Here is a 9,201-nt window from a genome sequence, read left to right on the forward strand (position 1 = left end):
ATAATTGCTTCACTGAGTTTCCATTTGAACAAGGCCTGGCTCCAGTGACTTTACCTGTTGCTCTAAAGTCCTCTGAAGTTGGTTAAGAAGACTTAACAATGGAATACGTACCTGTAGGCCATCCAGCACCAGGACGAGAGATGGCATATGGTTTGTGTGTTCTTCATGTTCTGCACGATCCTGCTGAAGCTAAATTTGCAAGGCCATACTATTACTTTATATTTCCCTCCTCAATTTGAATGGACCCCGCGTGGCTATATCCTGCAATTAGTTTGTAATAAAACCGTGCATGTCTGTTTAGGTGGGAGTTTATGCAGATTATGCAGATTGCAAGAGGATTTATTTCCTGAGACCTTCCAAGAGCTTTAGTGGATTTCTCAATTTCACCAGCAACAGCTTGAGTTCCCATATGCACACCTGTAATTTCAGAGTTTTGCTCGTGGTGCCTCGTTTAATTTTGTTTACAAAGCTGGTTGTTTTTTTCCTTTACTCCGCAATATGTTCAGTTTACAATCTGAAATGCTAACAAACAAGCAAACTTTGTTTGATCTTAAGGTACTGTTTTATGTGTTGGTAGTTTACAAATACAGTAGTTAATGGCTTGCGATATTCTTTCCTCAGCTTTGCACTCCTACAGGAATCTAAAATATCTACAAAACGAAAAACATTCAGCATTATTCTCAGCTCAAATCTGATTCTGGCATTCATCAAACTGTTCTCTCTTTTGCTGGATTATAAAAATATATATACTAGGAAAGAAGAGAAGAGTAATCTCTCAATGACCTGTGATCAATAACAGTTGAAGACCATTAAAGTTATGTTTGGAACACAACGAGATGTTTCTTAGGATTAATGCTTTCAATTAGTTTGTGTCTGTTTGTAATATGCACGCTACCTTGTTCTTTTCAAACAATTGCAAACAAGAATTTCAAGTGGGTTTAATTATGTTCATTAGTTACCTAAGTGGATACTTAACAAAATTATTAACTTATAAAATACCTGTTCATAAATGGAAAAAAAAGTGCAATTAAAGTATTAAAGGTGCCTTAAAGAGCAATTTGCAAAAGCCCATTTATTTCCAGACAAGCATCAGATCTTCTACACAGTGAATGTAATTACCAGAGCTGTAATTAAGTCAGAGCTTTACTGCGTTTTCCCAACTTTTTGTTTTTCCTAAATCACAGTGAAGTCCAGAATGTAAGGGCACGATATCACTCAAGTAATTACATTAATTTGTCTCCTCATCCCCAGGACAAATTTGCCCTTTTCTCTTCATTTATTTTTGAAAGCTACTATATCTGTTAAAAAGTGCAAACAAAGACCAATACAACTTTTTAATCTTTAGATTTATTACAACAATTAATTGCAAACTCAGAAGGACATGATAGTGTTTAAAAATAAAACTCAATCTGCAATACATCCGCATTGCTGGGAACAGTTATGCACAGCCCACAGAATCACCTACTGTAGCAAATGAATTTCACAACTTCAGATTTGATGAAGGTACATACTGTGAAATCTGTGGAAGACACATTCAGACTCCTGGTACCTACTAAATTACTAGTTGTGAATACATACTATCCAGTAATTGCAATGGATATTCAGGTAATCACCACATTAAGGAAATCTTGTTTGGACATAATTTGATTAACCTTTGGTATCTAGCCGATTAAAATACAAGTCCAAATATTTTATTCTACACAGTCCATTTTATTTAAAATAACCGGCACTTCACTGTCTTTGGAAACCTTTAGAAACTGTATTTGCTAGCTTTGTCCTGCAATGCAATCTTACAGGTTTTGAAAATTAAATAACAAACAAATTGGAGCTTTAGCAATAGTACTTATTAAATCTGTTCTGCAATACAGTTTTTAATTTTACACTGAAAGCAGTTGAGTGCTCTTTGAGGTTCTACATCTTTTTTTAATAATTTAAACGAAGCTGTTATTCTCTTCACATCCACGGAAAAAAAGTACCAATTAAACTCTACAATATGCACATTTTATTTGAAAAGAGAGATACATACTGTAAATTAATGTTTCTTTTCTCCTTGCAGATATAACAACATAAATACATTTGAAGAATAGAATAGTATTGGGGCTAAATTGTAGCAAGTCATTTTTCAACATGACGTTATGTTTAGTCAATCATTACAGTTTTTATTTTGACACTATTGTTAATATGTTTAATTGATTTAATTAATGGTATTAATATTTTACTTATTGAATTTCATGTTTCGTCTTTGTTTTCACTCCTACAGTATTTTGTGCTTTGGTGTAAAATTCTCTATATATTAAAGGATTATTATTACCAGGAGAATTAGATTAATTTGAATAAACTACTTAGTGTATATCATGCAGTCTTTCAAATGGCTTCTCCGTTATGTGTTCTCTGCTCTACCAGGTAAAGACAATGATGGCGTCTGAGAAAATATGGCATCTTTTTAATTACATTGAAAGCTAGGCTGGGTTATATTTGAAGGAAAAGGGCATTATTTGCTTCACTTACTGGGGTTCATAAGGTTCACCTGCATTGAACATTAGTTGGATAGCAACGCTGTGTATGACAGTTCTCTATCTGTTTTTTTAATTCAGTGAATGATGTTGCAGAACAAAAGGAGATTTATGACATGTAATTTACTAAGCAACTGAACATATGCACCATGCAACAAATTCATTTGGATGCTCTCTTCTGGCAACAGTGGTCTCTAGTGATTTACTGGAGACATATTTAAATCCTGCTTTGGATTGGAGAGGAAATAGCAGGTTCAGCTGCAGGCTTCACAGTCTACATTTGTTTGTCAAAAACACCAATTTCTCATGGTGTTAGTGACAATAAAACCAATGCACAAAGGGAAATAAAACATTCTAGTCAAAAGGATTAAATCAAATATTTTGAGAAGACAAAGACAACAAACAAAATCACACAAAATGTGAAATAAAATATAGATAAAAAATCATGATAAGCTTTCAGTATGAAATGTGACACACTGCCAAAAGGATAACATTACAAAGTTAGTGATTACGCATTAACACATTCATGACAGCCCTGTTGCACAGACCTGATCAGCCTCTGGACAGATAGCTGTGAGATGTTCCACTGCTCTTTCTGTGCAGCTGCAGCCAGTTGGTAAAAGTGGATTGGCTTTGGTGAGTTGGACCCTGGGTGGTCAATCTTGGACATCAGGAGTAAGTGTTGGACATGACAAGACCTCAACTACGTTTTATTACAGTGGCACCACTGTAAGCTTAGAACCTGTACTTAATTAATTCCACAGCTCACTGGAGCTCAACTCTGGTAACTCTCAATTTCAGACTATCCATACTCTTGAACTTCAAACCACAGCTCTGACACCTCCTCATGACATAACAATTCATTCAAGCATGCTTACAATTTGAAGATAATTTTCAAAGATGGTCCCTTTCTATCTCAGTGACTCCTCAATTGCATATCCACAAAACACTTTTGTTCACCAAGTGTTAACATCGTAAAAAAAAGATTTGAAGTATGAAAAACATGCAGGACAACAACCCTTGCATTTTGCTAGGTTACAGATGATCTGCACAAGCTGCCAGTACAGACTGTCAGGAACTGAATGGGATTGACGGGGGACCGATTTTGTTTTCCAATGGTGCATACTCAAACAGTCAATAACACATTTTCTCAGAAACATGGAGACATTGTTTGAGAAGATAATACTGTGCATTATCCAGATCTTACTATCCTAAGACCTGGATAATGCTAACTGAGTCTTTTAGTCTGAACACAAAAAGTGCCTTGATCATGTTCCAGACATACTTGTACCTTTTTTAAACCAAATTTGTTCTGGGATTGTGGTTTTATGAAAATAATGAAGAATTTAGAAGAACAAAAAAAGAAAAATAAGATTTTTTTCTTAAGATAAAACTGTTTTTTTGTTAATATGGTTACCCAAAGCACAGTATACAGTTACAGTATAGAAGAGTCAGAAGAGTTTTATATAAAGTAGGCCTAATAGCATGGTGCTATCTAAGCAGATGCTTATCTTATCTGAATTAAAATAAGCTTTTTAAGTTACCTGTTAGCACGTTATCAATAGTGGTGATGTGAAAATGTGTTTTGAGTGTGTTACATTGATGTCACAAACTCTATAATACCACAGACCTGCGGAGTAATTTCTGCCTGGAGTGATGTCTCCTCAAAGAGATCTGTGTAAGTATAGATGGTAGAGGCCTAATTTAGGGCTTAAATTCAAGCTAAGCATTCTGGGACTTTCACTGCCCCTCATACTGTACATCTATTTTCTCCTGTTTGCATTGAGCCCCAGCCCCTCATGATTTACAAACTAAACAGACCATTATTGCCCTGTTGAAAAATTACAAAGAGTAGATTAGAAAGGGTGACAATATGTCACTGAGCACGAAAGATGCCCTTAAATAGTACCTAAGGTGTTCTTGTGTTATAGAAGATTCCTTCTCCACTTTGTCTCACTTCCAACAGTTCATTTAATGGTCAACAAATTGTCTCCAAATACATTGTCTTTTGTCAATTATGCCTCCTTGGATGTTCCACGCTAACAAAGAACAATTTATTTTCCTCAGCATTACCCATTAAGCAGCCTGTGAGAATGCAGATCATTTTCATACAGATGGTCGGCTAGAACCATTCTACTGTGCAGGCTATTTCTTCATGGAATTTCTTGTTAATGTAATAATAATAATAATTGCTTACACTTATATAGCGCTTTTCTGGACACTCCCCTCAAAGCGCTTTACAGGTAATGGGGACTCCCCTCCACCACCACCAATGTGCAGCATCCACCTGGATGATGCGACGGCAGCCATAGTGCGCCAGAACGCTCACCGCACATCAGCTCTCAGTGGGGAGGAGAGCAGAGTAATGTAGCCAATTCATAGAAGGGGATTATTAGGAGGCCATGATTGGTAAGGGCCAATTGGAAATTTGACCAGGACACCGGGGTTACACCCCTACTCTTTTCGAGAAGCACCCTGGGATTTTTAATGACCACAGAGAGTCAGGACCTCGGTTTTACGTCTCATCCGAAGGACGGCGCCTGTTTACAGTATAGTGTCCCCATCACTATACTGGGGCATTAGGACCCACATGGACCACAGGGTGAGCGCCCCCTGCTGGCCCCACTAACACCTCTTCCAGCAGCAACCTTAGTTTTTCCCAGGAGGTCTCCCATCCAGGTACTGACCAGGCTCACACCTGCTTAGCTTCAGTGGGTTGCCAGTTGTGAGTTGCAGGGTGATATGGCTGCTGGCTATGTAGCCACTGCAGTCTGCAAATGATTACACAGATGAATCAAATGGGTACATATGAGCCAGTGTGATGACCTTCTACTTTCTGGGACATGACCTGTCCCTCACTGACTTGTTTTCTTGGATTCTCTGGTCTAGCCTGCTGAAGCAGAATATCTAACTTTCTGAGCAACTTCAGAGATAAGCTGCCTTCAGCCATTCACATAGCAACTAGGTAATCTTCATTACTCCAGCGGCACATGATCCTATCTTTTGATGTGCTTACATTAATTAAAATCCTGTCTTTTTGGATGGTTATGTCTAAAGATTTTTAGTCACTTATTATTGCAATTTTAAATCAACTCAAACACAACACACTAAGCACCCAGCAATTTTACAATGTTACATGAACAAAGAAATCCCAAAGAACAGAGCTATTTAAACAACAAACAAAATTGGAAACAATTGGAAATGAAACACTATGTATGCTCCTAATGAGATATTGATGCCAAATGTAGACAAATGTTGCATTTTAATTGTGCATAAGCATAAATTATACCGATATAATATATGCTGTAGTAGAAATGATATCTTATGTAAGTACTACACACAGAAGCATTCTAAATTCTCTCAATTGATTTGAGATACTTGGCTGTAAAGTGCTTTGCATTTTGTGTGTCAGGAGTTTCTTCATACAGTGAAAATAAACCTCTGTGTTCAAACAGAGTCATGTACTCTATGGCAATACATTCCTAATACCCTGATCTGAACCTTTGTCCTCAATGGTGAGGTGTATTAATGAAATGGCTCAGAATGGCTTTTTGCAGCAGACGTTTCATCCATTGCAATACAAAATATAAAGCAGGAACCTTTTTACTGCAGGGTTTACATACAGCTATCCAAGTTATTACTGCATCTTTTGTGATGATGCAGCTGTATTTCTATAGAAATTCTGATATTGCAAGCTGCGATTATCCTGCATTTGCCTTATTCTGTCTGATCTGATCTGAAAATGTAGAGAAAAAGCTTTGCCCGAATCTTTTTCCAATAGCCACAGAAAATCCCTAAACAAAAGTTTGAAAGAATTACAAATTCACATCTAAATGCACCCTGCATAAAATGTTTTTGAAGGTGAGCTTTTGTGGGCTCTGCTTTTAGGAACTAAATCTAGCAATATGTGCAAGGCTTACACTCAGTATAAAACTTTGGTATTCTTGAATGCTATGAATATGTCAGGTTATAATAGCATTTTACTCTGGCTGAACTGATACAGACAAGTATAAACTTTCATCCTTTACTTCAAAAGGTCTTGGAACATAAAGATCACTAATTAAAAGTCACAGCTTTTTCTTTAGAAATCTCATCTTCAGTGCATTTTCTTCTCAACATCTCCTGAACCCCAAAATAAAGTATCAAAAAATGTAAATCTATCACTTTAACTGCCAGTAACTTTTCAAGAACTCAGAAGAAGAAAAAGGGAATTAGACATTCCTCCGGCATATCATTTTCTTTATGTGACAAACCAAGTTTGAAAAGAATCTCAATTTGTTTTACAGAATAAGGCACAGCACAAAAATAAAACAACTGTTTTCTTAACTCATAAATATATGTTCTTGTCATTTTCTTTCTTGTGGCAGATCTGAACTTCAGGTTTGTTGTAAATATACTGGTACTCATGTCCCCAAGGCTTAAACTGACTTTTACATCACGGCTCAACAGTGCTATGCCCGCTTACTGTTGCAAATTGACAATTAATAATATTATCACTGAATAGCTATTAAACAGAGACAATAAACATTGCAGCTTGTCACAAGAAAATGATTTTATGTCTTACCCTGTCAGTGATTAATGAAGTGACAAATAGCTACAGGCAATGCCTTTAAATCAAACTTAAATGAAAAGCTGGAACATTTCATGATACTTGACTTTTTGTTTTACAAGTATCCAGGCTACTTAAGACGGAAGGATTACTCACGGTCAATTACCCAAGCATTCATTCATATGGGTTTTTGAAAATGTCCATCAAAACTGTGAGATTTTAGCTACCTTAAAGAATATCTGATTATATATTATATTTATAAAGTATTATATTGAATACTTTGGATTATTAAGAGAAACAACATAAATCATTAAAATAATATTCATATGAACAATTTAAGGTTAAACATGATTTGATTTTCCTATTAATTTTCAAGTTTTGTTTTACCTTAAAAAGGATCATTTCCATTTCATTTTAAACCCCTAGCTATTCCTTATGGTAGAAACCTGCGCAAATATGCTGGAAATATTAAAAAGTTTAAATAGCTTGTGAAGTGACACAGAATTAATTCAATAAAAACATGTTTTCCCGTTTCTTTCACACATGAAAACAAAATTGAACTCTTTTTATATGTGTATAGCATGGGCTGCATTCACTAAATCTGGAGTCTGTGTTGCCTCTTTGACTTGTGTTACCACAAGGTGGCGCTGTGCAGCTGAAACTCTGAAAGCTCTTAAAGCGTGATTTCTTTCCACCACTGCTTATAAAGTGCTTATTAATACTACAGCATTGTATCAGGGACATTAATTGCCAGGTAAAATTACATCAAACCTTCTAACCTTCTAGGCTGTTTTGCATGCAGATCAGCTTACCTTAGTTGAAAAGTTATTGCCACATTTTTGTAATTAGTTTTTGCCTTTAAATGATCTGTTTCTATATTTTACGTTCTCCACACCTTACTAATTCATACTGTAATTCACAGCTATCTCTGGAAATAGAGTTTACATTTCTTTACAGATCTTTCTGTGTTCTCTGCTTCTCTGCCTTTACACCTCAACAGTGTGGCAAACTACTGACAGATTTCATGGATCCTTAAATCCTTAATCTTCATTGTTCATTAAGGACTCAATTTATCTGACAGCACCTTTGATCTTCTCATTCTATTGTATTGTTAATTATTGCACTAAAGTTTGAAAAAAGAACTATAGATTTCACATTGACCATTGTGGAATTAAAATGTGGTTTTAATAAAGAGGTTTACTTTGGAGTATCACTAATTGTCACCACTGGCAATCAGCAGAAGTTTTCTTTGGGGGATAACTCTCATGGGGTATGTAGATTCCAATGTAGGTCTGAATTTTCGATTGGCTACTTCATTAGCTCCTAGGCACCTTACAGTATTTTGCTCTACAGCATCCAAGGAGTATGGCAGAAGCAGGTTTATATCAAAGTATTCCTCAAATTTGAATGTATGTGTTCATGTTTTACTGTGATTTGTTTAGCAGAAATCACATCAGATTTGGCCAGAACTGATGTTTACCTCTGGGTCTGTTATCAAGAAGATAAGCTGGTAGTAAACAAAGCAGACTATCTTTTATTGGATCAGCTGTTCCAGAGGTTTCCTCACAGCTGGGGGTTTTCCTTATATTTTCCTTCCATTTAGCAGATACTCCTGTAAAGAGTGACGTTATTTACACAAAGAAACAATGCATCAAACCATATGTAAAAGTAAGCACAATAAACATAGTAACACCAGCTACAATCATGCAAGTATAGAAAGTGATGGGTAAAGGCTTATTCATGCTGAAATGAATGGAGGAAAAAACAAAATTTTGGCTGTGGAGCCTTCTACACACTTCTCCACAGCCGAAATGTTGTGATTCCTCTTTTTTTCTTCCTTTCAGCACATAATAAACCTTTACGTTTTCTTTTTCAGCCTACACATTTTGACACAGCTCCCTACTTGACATTCTAGTACAGAAAGTGTAACATATTGTAGGTACTCACAAAAAACAAAACTGAAGTAATCGCTACAATAACAACTTCAAATATATCCAGGGAGCACAGATACAGTGCAAAGTAGTAAGGTAGATACCAGATGGAGTTGTGTTCCATATTTCTCTCGCGTTCCTTATTTCATTTATTCACTCGTGTGAATACATATCAGTGAATTGCTAACAAAATTAAATATTTTTGTAC

Source organism: Lepisosteus platostomus, chromosome 7 (assembly GCF_059453375.1).
Source record: "Lepisosteus platostomus isolate fLepPlt1 chromosome 7, fLepPlt1.hap1, whole genome shotgun sequence".
Taxonomy (NCBI): Eukaryota; Metazoa; Chordata; class Actinopteri; order Semionotiformes; family Lepisosteidae; genus Lepisosteus; species Lepisosteus platostomus.